Raw genomic sequence first — 13,648 nt, forward strand, 5'->3', positions numbered from 1 at the left:
GGAGCATTCCGCGGTCGGACAGCGCGAAATGAATGTGTACCGTTGCAGCTCTGCGGGAATGCCGGGAGAATGCCGGCCATCCAAGGTCATTGCGTGCATTGTCTCCTATTTGAAAGAAGATAAGGGGCAGCAGCTTTGTGTCTCGCAAGGAAAATGCATCGTAACTTTGTCCACATTAACTTAACGACTTTCCAGCCTCCAGTAAATTCTACCGTTTAACTTTCTGCCACTCTTTCATCTCTTTGTCGATAAACTAAAAGATCTATCTCAATATCACTCGAAATCACTCAAAAACTCCTAGACTACTCAACTTAGAAATTCTACACCTCACAACATAACAATATACTTCATCTACAATACACCCAATACAGGAAACAAGTGCTTCCCACATCCACAAAAAGAAACCGCTCAAACCGCAAGACGATCCCACAGACTCTAAAAGTGCAGCTCTCCTAAAACCGAAGCGTTCCGACTGAAAACCATCGGGGCTGAAGGTGAGCGGTAAAAGGAAGTAGTAGAAGGAGGAGGAAAAGCTTTCCATTGTTATCGACGTGGAAAACAGTAGACGCATCGGCAGTTTCTCCCGTTCCCATTGCATTCCAGACATGCGTCGTTCGCAGACGAGAACAGAGCCAGCAGCAGCCTAGGCGAGTAAAAAGGGGAGGGAGAGATCCAAGGCCAGAAGGAGAAAGCGCCGAAGAAAACGGCAGGAAGAACCGGGTAGCTACGAGAAATGTAGCCTCATAAGTGTCAGCCGCATTTTCCCGTGGCACTTACGAGGAGACAATATCGAGCCGGAGACGGTCCGGCTCCGGTGTAACTGTGCACCGTCGCGCGTTCGTGGTTCCCGCTTCGGTCGGAATGCGCGCCGGCGGCCGGAGGACACAATGCCCTCCATATCAGCCGCCCCACGCCCCCGCCACCGCGGGGGATGATACATCGGGGATTAATTGAACTGTCGAATATTGACATTCCGCTGAAAACCGTGCGTGTTTACGTCGTGATGGTTACATCACGTTCCGTGTCCGGCTACACGCTCGCGTTTCGCCGGCGCCGGCTTACGCTGGACAACTTTTCTGCACCTTCGATGCCCCCTTCGTTATTTCAGTTTAACACGTTGAATGTCGTGGGGGTCATCGGTGGCCCTCAAGTGAATTGAATTACTATAGTTCACTCAATTAACCCTTTGCACTAGAAATATTTCAACATTTTCTGATGAGACGAAGACGATATTTTGTGAAGCTAAGTCGACGAGAAAGAAGAAGCTGTTTTACGTCAATACTTTTCAGATTAATGTGTTATATGAAGTATAATATTAAATATCAAAGTTTATGGCTTCACTGTAGGAAATCAAGTGGTGACTGAGAGTCAAAGGGTTAACTCTTTGCACTCGAGAGGCTTCTAGTCAGATGATTTGATACAGAAAAATTATAAATTTTCGCATTTAACATTGATCTTTGTATACTAAATCGATACGTGAAATATTGAAAGGAAATAGCTTTGTTCCCTAATTTGTGTGATTTCTTGGTAAATTGAGTTTAAAGTCTTGTCTATATCTAGCTAGAAAGGATTGAATATTTCGAGCGAAGAACTTTTTTTACTCTTCCCATTTTCTGTATTTTGCTCTATAAAACCGTATTCAACGTGTTAAGTCCCACTGACATATGGATACTTTATTTGGCAAACAGCTGGTGATATGCTTTCAACGAGCTTTCTGTTGGGAGGCTTGACGCTAGATTTATGGACGTTTATTCTGTATTGTTATCGGCTCTAGAAGCTGTTCGTTTGTATTGAAATTGTAGCTTCGAAACTAGAGCATTCCAATGTGTGCCGCATACTTACACAAATTATAATCGACAAACTACCGAGTTAAATTGACTCTGAAATTCCTCTGTAGTAGCTCTCAGAGTATCTACTGAAATTTTAATTTCTAAATCAATCTTTAATCAGTTCTCAGAGAAACATCCATCTTAATAATTACAAGAAATCAGTATTGATTTCGAGCCGATAGTTAAACTGTCACTAAATGATATCGAAATAATTCAGTATCCTTCGAATTCCGTGCTCCATAAATCTAGTCTCAATAATTTGCTTCCACTCTATCCGCAGAAATAAAAGGAACGATATCTTCTCAATCGCACGAGGATAATAAACACTCCGCTATCGAGTCGAATGCATGCAATCTTCCTAAACCCCGCGAACAAAGAAACAATCCTATACTCTATCACACTGTCTTCGCAATCCTCTGTCCCGATCGCAGCTCGACAAACAATTCAATACGTCCCATCGCTGTCTAGCACGGCCAGACCATTTAATCACCGGCTCCGACTCTGCGGTCGCGAGCACGTTCCGGTTTTTATATTTCGCCGGCGACACGTGGACGTGCGTCGGACAGTCGGGGGCAAAGGCCTATCCGCTGTCGGGCTCCGACAAAGAGGGGCGGAAGGGCGCACGCGTCCCTTTTCCTCGGAGAAAAATCGACGAGCCGTCGAAACAGCGACAATTAGTCGCATAGCTGTCCAATAAACCGGCGCGGGAACGTTTCCGGCGCGCCGCGGCGCGTTTCTCTGTCCATTGTTCCTCTTTGACTCGGCGCGTGCGACAAACAATCGAGTTTCCCTCTCGAATTCCGTCTTCCTTTGATCGCCTAACGGTATCGTTGACCGAAACGAAATGACAAACCGCTCGACGGTCGCCGCCGCGAATCCGCCAAAGGGAAACCGGCACAGGGAAATCCGCCAGAGATTTTCGTTCGAAGGCGAGGGGACTTTTCGGGGAGATCCCCGTTCCGAGGAACGATAATTGACGCGTCTCGTTCGCGTCGGTCCTCCGCGGCGCCCCATTATTCGCGAAAGAATCCGAGCAGCGGCTGGAGATGGGAACAAAGATCCCGGATGAAAGAAGCCGGAGCGAACAGGGGAAGGAGAAGTTCGCGACAGTTCCCAGCCGCGAAGACAAAGGACTCGTTAAGGATCGATAAAAATTTTACGCCGCGGCTCGGCCGCTCGCTCAACTTCTTCCCGCGCTCCGCTGCGGAAGTCGCGCGGCGATTTATCGCGGGATTCTACTTTACAGTGTACCTATTCGGGTGAGAAGTTTTCAATTGGTTATTAGTGATCTATGGCCGTTTAAGCGAGTTTGTAGTTTTAAACCTCTCGTAGAGTTTCTCGAAGATGCATAGATTTGAAATGTAATTCGTCACTCGTATTATAGAGCTGTAGGAAGTTAAGCCGTTAGAGCCCAAACGACGCGGCAGTTAGGAACAGAAGAAATGCAAACACTAGATGTTGTAAGGGCTGCCGATCAGCTGTCGATCATCCAAAGAGTAAACAAGCGACAGGCGAATGATCGAGGGAGTGAGTGAAAGAGAGTGCGAATGAAAAGAGCAGTAATTATAACTTAACCCTTTACACTCGAGAATATTTTTCTCAAGAAATATTCATTAATCTCTGATGAAATATCAATGACATCTTCTACAACTAACATAAAGAAATAATTGCATAAATTAACAGAACTAGAGTCAAATCAAATCACTGAAGGCGCCTCTCGAGTGCAAAGTGTTAAAATCAAATCAAAATTATTTTAAACCTTGCTTCGGTTCATCCCAATCTCACAGATCTTTCAAGTGGTTAATTATTAAAATTAAGGAGAGTAGAATTTACAGTCTTCCCATTGCTCAGACTCAGAGATCTCGCGAGATTTTCGAAGCTTCAACGATCGCCGGTGCAGAAATTCAGCGGAGAATTACCGCGACGGAAAGGGACATCTGTAGCGGCGAATCGCAGGAAGATAAAACCGGAAGCCGCGTTGTTCCGTTTTTATTAATCCCGACGGCGGCGCAAATCAAGTTGAAGGCTCCTCGCGCAGAAGAAACAATTTCAACGTCGGGTGGAAGAGGCGCGGCGTAACTCGGGCAGAAGAAACAATTTAGCGAGGAAAGAAGCAACATTTTTGTTTCTTGCGGAAGAGGTAGGCAGGGGAAGCGTGTTTCACTTCTCCGGCGAGCCGTTCCACGGAGCTCGAAAGGAAATTAAGCCAATTAACCCCCTCGCGCTCGAGATTTTCCTCCGTAGCCCTGGCAGCCGTCCAACTGCCGCGCGTTTCCGGGAAATGTACTGACTTTCGGAAGGCGACGCGCAACCAATGAAACTTTCAACAATGCGGCACCAACTTTTCGCTAGGGACAATCGTTTACGAGCTAACTGCGGGCTAAAGCGTCTCGAACAACCCCCGCTTTCAATCTTCTTCCTCCTTTTTTCCCGACGCTCCGCGCTGTTTCACTGTTTCCCTCCTAACTCGCCGTGATACGCAAACTTGACGGCATTTGTTTCACTTTAACATTACGACCGAGCGATTTATTCCTCTAATTTATTCTATTTATCTTGGAAGTTCGCAGCTACTGCTCGCCATTCGAAGCGGAAGCGAAGTGTGATTAAAGCTGACGTTTTCACTCCTAATGAAATCGGAATAATAACGTTACTTCTTGACCTCTGCCCTTTGATCGTAGCTTCGCATCTTCATCTTTACGTTAGTGTTTCTTCCTGTTACTCTAGAATATTGATCCCTTGGCCTATGATTTCTTTCTCAACTCTGATCGAAACGGCAATTTTGTCATGAATAATTTACTGTTTCATTACCTATACTATAGTAACACTATATATATAATCGAGAGCTAGGAATAAATAGCTTTATTTAATAAAATACATAATATTTATTAAATACATATATTAATTCCTAGCTCTCGATTACTCAAGATCCACTCTTTCATTATCCATAATACAGTAACACTATACCTTTCTCCCATCGATCCCAGCCGAAAAATCCGAAAGTCAACCAATCAGTCCCAAGTTTCGCCGTTCCGCAACATTTCCCGCATCGCGATTACACCGAACAACGCGAAACCGCGCGAGGGTGCGAAGCCGGGCGCGGATCGCGATGAATATGGTTCGTTGCCGGCGGAGCGGAGCGGAGAGAGTCCGGGATCGGCCGATTCAATCAGCTCGAATTGAGAATGTTTCGACGATCGGCGGGACGCCGAACGCGAAAGGGGCGAGCGCAGCGAGGAAAAGCCGCGATACAACGAGCGCACAATGCCTCGAACGGGAAACCGCAGACGCGCGGCGGGGAAAAAGGTTTCCCCGCGATACGGATAAGGGAGGAGAAAGTCGACGGGAATCTCCAGGGCCCGGAGACTCCCCGGGAAATTCGCTGGAATCAAGGCCGCAGCAAATCCCCGCCGATCTTCCTCGGATCTTCGTTCTGTCTCGGCCCCCGCGACCCCGCCGGAAATCCAAATCGAATTCCGAGCGGTGACGGGAATTATCGCGAATTGTTCGACTCCGGCGTATCGATCGGTTGTACACCGAGGCGCCCTCGACACGATATTGTCCCCCTTGCACGTCGGTTTTCCGGTATTTCTTGGGTTTATTGGATTTTCGAAAGTCGAGTTGTCCTGGTTTCCGATCGGTGGAATTAGTTTCTGTCTTGAATGATTAACAATTTGCACTCGGAGCAATTTTTAATGACTTCTTAGTATCTACGAGTTTCTATTATAGACTAGTAGCTACTAGTATTTAGTGGCGCGAGATTGTTTTGAATTAAAACGCTGCGTACCTTTGAATATTATGTTCCATTAACCCCTTGCCGTACAATGACGAGTGAGACTCGCGATGAAGATTTCCAAACTAATTCAACAAGAATCAATGCTGTTCATTACCCACGGATCAAAGCAAACTATTTTGCTATTATCAATGTATTATCTTCAAATGAAATTTCCACCTCGAGTAGAAAGCAAAACTTTGCATTTCTTACAAATTGTCAGAGACATATTAAATAAATAGATAAATAAAAAAATAAATAACTGGATAGGACAATATACAGAAAAACCAAGAAATAAATACACAAATATCTTAGAAATAAATAGAAAAATTACAACATCGCCATAGCGACAGTAGTGCAAATTAAGCATGACCACAGACTATCCCATTCCCCATTATAATCAGAATCTCCATCCCCTAAATCAATTACTCAAAACTCAGCGCGATCTGCACGAAAGCTACCCCTAACCCAGCAATTACCCACCGAAGCCCCACCCAAGATCAAAGCCTCTCAAAAGGAAAGATCACCGGCCGAGCGACCTTTTCAATTTCCCGGCGACAGGCTCGCGTAAACGGCTCGCGTGCCCCGGAAACATTCGGGCGTCCCCGCATCGCAGATTTATCGCGGCGTTAAGCGCGCGCCGGGATACCATCTCTTTTATTCGAAATTAATGACAGACCGCTGGCCGGCCGGATTGCTTCCCCGATAAGCTGAAAAAATAGGATGTCCGGCGGTAGCGGGGATCCATCGTCGTCGCCGCGCGTTCTCGACGACGCATCGGCGTCGCTCCATCGTGCGCTCGCCGATTTGCATAGTAACGCACACCGGTCGGTCATTAACGCCGTTCGAGCGTCCGATGGGAAAAAATGTTTGTTAAAATTCATAAGGAGCCCGATAAGTATGCAGATAAGCCGGCGGCGAAACGGTTCGTCACGCGGCCGCCTGTTATTTTTCAACGTCGCGACGCGCCGCGCCGCGCCGGGCAGCGCGGCGTGACCGATGTTCCGTGACGCGGCACTTCGAACGATTAACTGAATTTCCCCAAGTAATATGCATACCGCCGTGGAAACTTGGGGACCCGGCAGGGCCGGCGGGCTCGCTCTTTGCCCGCGGCCCCCGTGTCTGCAAGCTGACGCCGCGCCCCGGCCTTTTTCCGGGCGAGCTCTCTCCTTCGGAAACTTCGTTTGCCCTCGCTTAAGGAAAGTTTGCCCGGCGCGGGGGAAAAAGCGCGGGGCTACTTGACGCGGCGACACGAACGGGCTCCGCTCTTCCGCCTCTGTTCGCTAATCGCCAATTCCGGGCCGCCTTTAAGCCACGGTGGAACGCTGTTCGAGTCGCCGGTGCATTTTTCAGGGTAGATTGCACGGGGAGTATCTCCGGATTATGGGGGCGTTGAGTTTTTTCGCCGGCTTCCGGATGAGAGTTTACCTTCTCCGGAATGGGCTCTTGCCGGTGGGTGGTTGTGGATAGAGGGTGTTCCCGGGAAAGTTGCGGAGTGGGAGGATGTTTGGAGTTTGGAACGATAGGGGAGTGGGTTGGGGTATTGTTTGTTGAGATCAGTGAATTGTTAGTGCGGTAGGTGTAGAATGATAGGTAAAGATTGATGGTCTTTTATAGATAGGTAGATAGATAGAATCTCAATCGATACATTCATAAAACCAGAAACATTAGTCCAACAATCAAAGCACCTAGCAGCACAACAATGAATCGCGAAGACAATTCTCTGAGAAACCTTCGATCCACTAAGTCAATTACCATTCTCATATAAAATGATCTGTTGCGGCGAGTTTCGCGATTTGGAACTCTCTCTGTAATGCTCACCTCGAACGCAAATTTCATTACGATCGATCATTACTTTCGAGAGGAGAACGTGGCTTCCAACAGAAGAATATTTAAAGAAAACTTCAATGACATCTGCTTGTTTCTGAATTTTTGTCTACCTTCGTACCTATAGAAATAAACAATTTTCTGGAAGTAGAATAAAGCGTAGAATAAACGTCCATAAATCTTGCCGTCGCAGCCATGCGAACACGTTTTATAATTCCGCGCGAAATCGTCTTCGCGATTCGAGTAATTGTAGAGCGAAAACGTTTACTTCGATGCATCTGCTAGTTCCAGAGTAATTTGCGGATATTTAGACACGCGAGCGCGTAGTAACGTCGGCGGCTCGCGTCTCCCGCGGACCCACGGAGACGGAAAACCATCTCGCCGATATTTAATTTCCTAATTGGTAAATATTGTATTTACCCGGGCCGGGAGTCCCCGCTGATGAAGTTTCTCAATTAAATCCAGGAGGCGGCCCGCCGCGGGAAAACGGGCGAAATCGTCGGAGAAACCGGTTCCCACGGATTTAATTGAACGGGTCCACCCTCTGCGAATTGTATCGAAAAATATTTGCCGAGCTGATGCCCGGGAATCTAATTATTTTTTAAATCCGCTCCCGATTCCTTCCCGCTGGAAATCTTCCTCGTTCGGAGATTCTTCTTTTTTTCCGCCCGGTTTCCGGCTCGGTTCACGGTTTCAGGTAATTTGTCAGCGACAGGATTCAAGAAGGAGGAATATTTTCTCTCTTTCCGTATGAAACCTCTTTCAGAATCTTCCGACGGACTCTTTGAATCAGCGACAACCGACGTTTTCGGCTGTCTGCGACTTAGTGGATGGTTTGACACTAGAACTACCGAGCATTTAATATAAAAATTCCTATAGAACAGTTGTAACTCCTATATTTAATATAAAAGTTCCTATAAAACAATTGTAACTCTTATATTTTGTATAAACAATTGTAACCCCTATATTTAATATAAAAATTCCTATAAAGCAATTGTAATTCCTATATACAATTCCTATAAAAATTGTAACAATAGGTTATTTTTAGTTTCTTCAGACATTCATTATAGTACTCTAGTGAAACTGTTTATTTTCAAAATCATTTCGAGTATTCAATGTTTCGAAAATACCTATACCTTAGAAAAAGGTCCATTGTATGGGTTCCAATTAATTGTTTCAAGAGTCGAATGTAATTCACAGTATTCATTGCGTACATTAACTGACGGGAAGTTAATGAGATTAATGAGACTTCCGTTCCATTTGAAAAATTGGAATCTGATGCTTTCCTGAGAGCCTGAAGGCTAATTCTTCGAATTTCGAGACAGCTATTGTACAACAGCGTTATCCTTCATTTTCCGTTGAAACTCAATGCCCACGAACGCGAATGTTATTTCCCATAATACGTCAATCATTAGCCGGGCTCCTTATTGTTTCATTCAACCCCTGTTTACTCGACAACACGACGTCCAATTAACCGAACACAAAGATCACCCCGACACCCGCAAAAAAGGAAATTCAATACGAGTATCGTATTCCGGAACACCGTTCCGACGAGCAAAAAATATTCGAACGATCCCGAGCGTCACAATGAAAATACAAATTCGCAACTGGACCATCATCGTCGGAGCGCAGGAAATCTAGCCGGCGAGTTTCGAAAAAAATCATCGATATTCATTACCGGCTGGCCGTTTCCGCGCAATAAAGTCGCGAGAGGGACGCGTTGAAATTCGATATCGAAAAAACTTCGGAGCGTTCTGGGCCGAGCAGACGTCCAGAATTGGCCGGGTTCGCGTCTATTTCTTTTTCCTGCAATCGTAACACCGTAACATCGCAATATCCATCGTTTCCAGCTTCATTTACCGAACGATCGTCACGAAATAATGTTTCACTCTAAAGAAGATGATACCAAGAAAACGTCCCGTTGCGTACGCGTTTTCCATTTCGAAATTTTAATAGCGAAACCCGTACGTCGCACGCTGACTTAACTTTGTGCGACTGATTGGAAGTGGTATTAATATTCACTTCAGTGAAAATAATTTGCTGTTTATTTTTGGGAGTTCGGTAATACTCGTCAGCGGCGAGAGTCTACAACGACGTCTATATACTCCGTCTCGTGTGTCTAGTTCAATTTTTTCTTATATCTCCCGTCTCCGTACCTTGCGTGGGTTTTTATAAACCTTTGGGCAGGCGTGTGCAAAATTGGAAGCTTCCTGATTTGTAGCCTTCCAGATAGTGGGCGCGTACAAACAAAAATTCGTTCGAGTGGGACTCAACCGGTGATCCTGGAGGGGTTGCCGATTGCAGCCCCCGGGTGACCCACGCGAGGGTCCCGAGCGTTCTTGGCACTGACCATAGCGAGTGATAAAACCAAGGATCGCCTCGACTTCCGGCGAACAGATGTAAGGTAAAAGTTACGGTAAATCTACAAAACTGGCAAAACGTGCCGAAGCAACTGCGACTAAATTATTGAAGTAACGGTTCCTCGGGCTTTTATTTCTGCTATGGTAAAAATACCCAGGGCTCTAATGTGCCTCGCAGGAGGTTTCGTCGATAGCCCTCCTAAAGCGATTTAGCGACGCGACATATTGTTCAAGCGATGATATATAATTTAGCTTCATCCGTTGAGGGTTTTGTATATTTCAGAGAATCTTCGTCCGCAAAGGGTTAATGAGCCTCGCAGGAGGTTTCGCCGATAGCCCTCTTAAATTTGACGCATCCCTCATTCATCCGCGGGAAACGCAGATTATTCCGCTTTTGTTCTTCTCTCAGCTTTCACGCGCAACTCTCCAATTTCCGAGCGTATTAGCTTAACAAAACCGAACCGTTCCGCGCGTTGTCGCGAAAAAGGATTCCGCGGGGTTTACATTCCGGCCGGTCGCCTGTTCGGCGGCCGGTTAAACGCGTGTTTGCATTTATTCGCGATATGAGACCGGTGTAATAAAAATCGCTAATATTTTCGCAGCGCGACGAATTATGCGCCACGGACATTACGGGAATGACGTTTATCCGGCGTGAAAGGGAAGCGGAACGGGATTGTTTCCGCGGCGCGAGCGTCAATAAAAATCGGCGTCACGTACCGTGCAATAAATCCGGGGCGGCGGCCTCGCATTACTCGCGCCGATTTATTTATTTATTCCCGCGGCGGAGCTCTCGTTAATATCTCGCGATTCGCGCGATCATCCCGGCACGACTTGTCGTTTCCGCGGCCGATCCCATTCGCCGTTCGACGCTTCCTCCTTTCCTCTTCCGGCGAGACGTGATCAGCGGGCTTTATCGCCGCCGACGCGATTGCCTCAGACGATTTTGATACAATTTCACGAGATGTTTGTTTTACTCGGTTACCGGCCGCGGTTTTACTGGGGAAGCCGGAGTTTCGTTCGACTGACACTTTGCAGGTTGTGGATCGTCCTTTGGAAATGTGCTTCGTTTTAGACACATGGAAATATAGGAGTCTGTTTCTTTATTTAGTGGTTCATTGTATTTTCCATTGGTAGCATTAGTGGAATAGTGGAAGGATACTATAGAGATTGAAATGGAAGAATTGTAATTCTTCTAGAAGATACAACGTTTTATGTATCATTAACTTCTTTCGATCTTAAAAATAAATTCCCTTTCAAACAGAAAATCTACAAATCTAGAAATATACTCTTCTAGAAGATACACTGAACATTTTACGTATCATCAACTTCCTTCGATCTTAAGAATAAATTTCTTTTCAAACAGAAAATCCAGAAATCTAGAAATATACCTGACGATAAAGATAGAATAGTAAGGACGCTTAATTGACTCGGTTCTCAGCGAATCGTATCAATACACCTCGTTATCATCGACGAAGGGATCAAGTAAGCAGGAAAAACTAACGAGAAGAATCAGTGGCGGCAGACTCTAAGGGGAACTCATCGATTCTCCTTCCTCCTCCTCGTAACATTCGTTCTCCCCTCGAATTCCACCCCTTACATTCAACCCCCGTCTCGCCGATCGCTCCGAGGTTGTCGCGGATGCCGTTAAACTCTCCTTCCGGGGCAGCAGTTTAATATATTTCTTCTTTTCGCGCTCGATTCCACCTTGCTCACCCCCACGTCGACGTAAATTGCGGGGTTGCGTCGCGCCGTGGGGTGGGGGGACGTCCCTTTCTCGCTCGATTTCACTGGAAATCCGCGCCGACAGCGTCGAACGTCGTCGATAACGCGTCGCGACTACTGCGACGACTGTTCTCCGCACCCCGTTCGCGGGCTTGCGAATTCCAGCAGCCACCTCGGGGGGCGGGGACCGACCGGGGGGGGTAGTATAAAACATTCTTCGGGATATTGAGAAAGAATTTAAGCATAAAGTTAGCTAAGGTAGCTGAAAGTTATCTCGAAGTTTGCGCCGGGAAATTAATTTATGTATTTATGTAAGGGCGCCTTGTAAACGACAGAGCGGGGGATGATTTTACATGGAAAAGGGAGCCGGGAATATGGAGTGAAATTTGCATGTATAAATGCCCCGTTCCCGTAGATTTTTTCGAGCTTGAAAATTTGCTGGTTACATGAATTTTTGCTGGTGAACGGACTATGAATATTGAGTCTGTGCGTGGCTGACTGTTTCTACTCGTAGAGTGTAATTTGTGTATTTCAGAAACTGATCGTCTCTGAAATTAAGTGTATTTGATTCGAAATTTTTAATTAGAATCTAAGGAACTCTCCATTTTCTTCATAATTTATTATCAAAGACTTCTGACACGATTCTAATCATTCCAGAAGCATCTCAATGATTCGATTAAACAATTGAAAAAAAACTTAAATCTTCATAACTATCTCGAAACCAATTACAAAATCAACTCCACAGAAATCTTACTCAAAATCTCCAATTGAAATCCGAAGCACCCTTCACCCCTTCATTATCCACAACCAAAAATTTCCAACACACCAAACTCCACAGAAATCTTACTCAAAATCTCTAATTAGAATCCGAAGCACCCTTCACCCCTTAATTTACTACAAAAATTTCCAACACACAAACTCCACTCACAAGCATCTCAAACAATCCATCGAAAACTTAAACTCAACCCTCAAAACTATCATACAATCCACCAAAAACAACCCCTACACCCCAATCGTATCAACTGCGCGAAGCAAAACGACGAAACAGTAAAAGAACAAGCAAAATCACGAACTCCGAACCGCCAGAGAACAACTCCCGTCCCCGGGATTCGGAAACGGGATGCTAATAAACGCGCGTAGTGTAAATATCCGGTGACTTATGAAGGGTGGCGCGGTGGTCCGGAAACAAGCGCGTGCGCCGCCGTTGGACACACATTGTGCATCGGCCAGATAATTTCCGAGTCCCTTGTGTCCCGGGGCGACCCCGATAAATCATCCCTCTCCCGGCCAGCTTCTCCGAGGCGAGCGGAGGAGGAGAAAAAAAAGCCGGCCGGTACGGTGGTGTCCACCCTTGCGGGACAAAGTACACAGGCGCAACGCTCTCGGTCAAACAGCCCTGCGGATGACCCGCGCTCCGCGGCGTTTACTTAGCATTGCTGATGCGCCGGCCGAAGAGGATCCTTCGGCGAGCCGGCCGGGAAAAGGGTTGAAGGGAGGGTTGATCGAGCAGGCCAAGGCTAATGGGCGGACGTCGAAGATCGCGGACGGCCGGTCTGTTTGAGGACGGATAGAGGATCGGTTTCTAATTAATAGCGGGCCGTCGGCGGAGTGCTGCGAACGCGCACCTGTTCGCAACCTACGTTCCACCTTCTACCGAGCGACGCCTCGATATTTCATCCCCCGACGCTCGCAAAGAAAAACACTGGCCGACGATTAATCCTCTCTTTCCTGCGCCACGTTCATCGAGACTGGTCGCATAATTGATTCGATGCTCTTCGATGTATCTTTTGAGTTTCTAGCTTTGCGGACGATAGTTGGGGTTGGTTGTTGTTTAAGAAGGGTTGAGGTATTGTTGGTCGTTTAGGAAGGGTTGAAGAATTGTTGGTGGTTTATGTGAATTTTTGGAGAGAGATAGTTGGGGTTGGTTGTTTAGGAAGGGTTGAGGAATTATTGGTTGTTTATGCGAATTTTTGGAGAGTCGTCTGCGAGAGCGATATTAATTTATGTCGAACGATTAATTCTTTCTTTCCTACGGCACGTTGATCCTCGCATAATTGCTTCGACGATCTAGGTTCTATTTTTGCTAGAGATAGTTGGGGCTGGTGTTTTTTTTTTTTTGGAGAGGATTGAGGAATTATCGG

At 46.3% G+C, this 13,648-nt stretch overlaps 1 protein-coding gene across 3 annotated transcripts in view; it reads right to left on the minus strand.

The window, feature by feature from the left end:
- Syn1 (Syntrophin-like 1) overlaps positions 1 to 13,648 on the minus strand; it is a 412,539-nt gene that overhangs the window by 33,856 nt on the left and 365,035 nt on the right. The gene's annotated exons all lie outside the window — the stretch shown is intronic.

This window comes from Nomia melanderi, chromosome 12 (assembly GCF_051020985.1).
Source record: "Nomia melanderi isolate GNS246 chromosome 12, iyNomMela1, whole genome shotgun sequence".
In the NCBI taxonomy this organism is placed as follows: Eukaryota; Metazoa; Arthropoda; class Insecta; order Hymenoptera; family Halictidae; genus Nomia; species Nomia melanderi.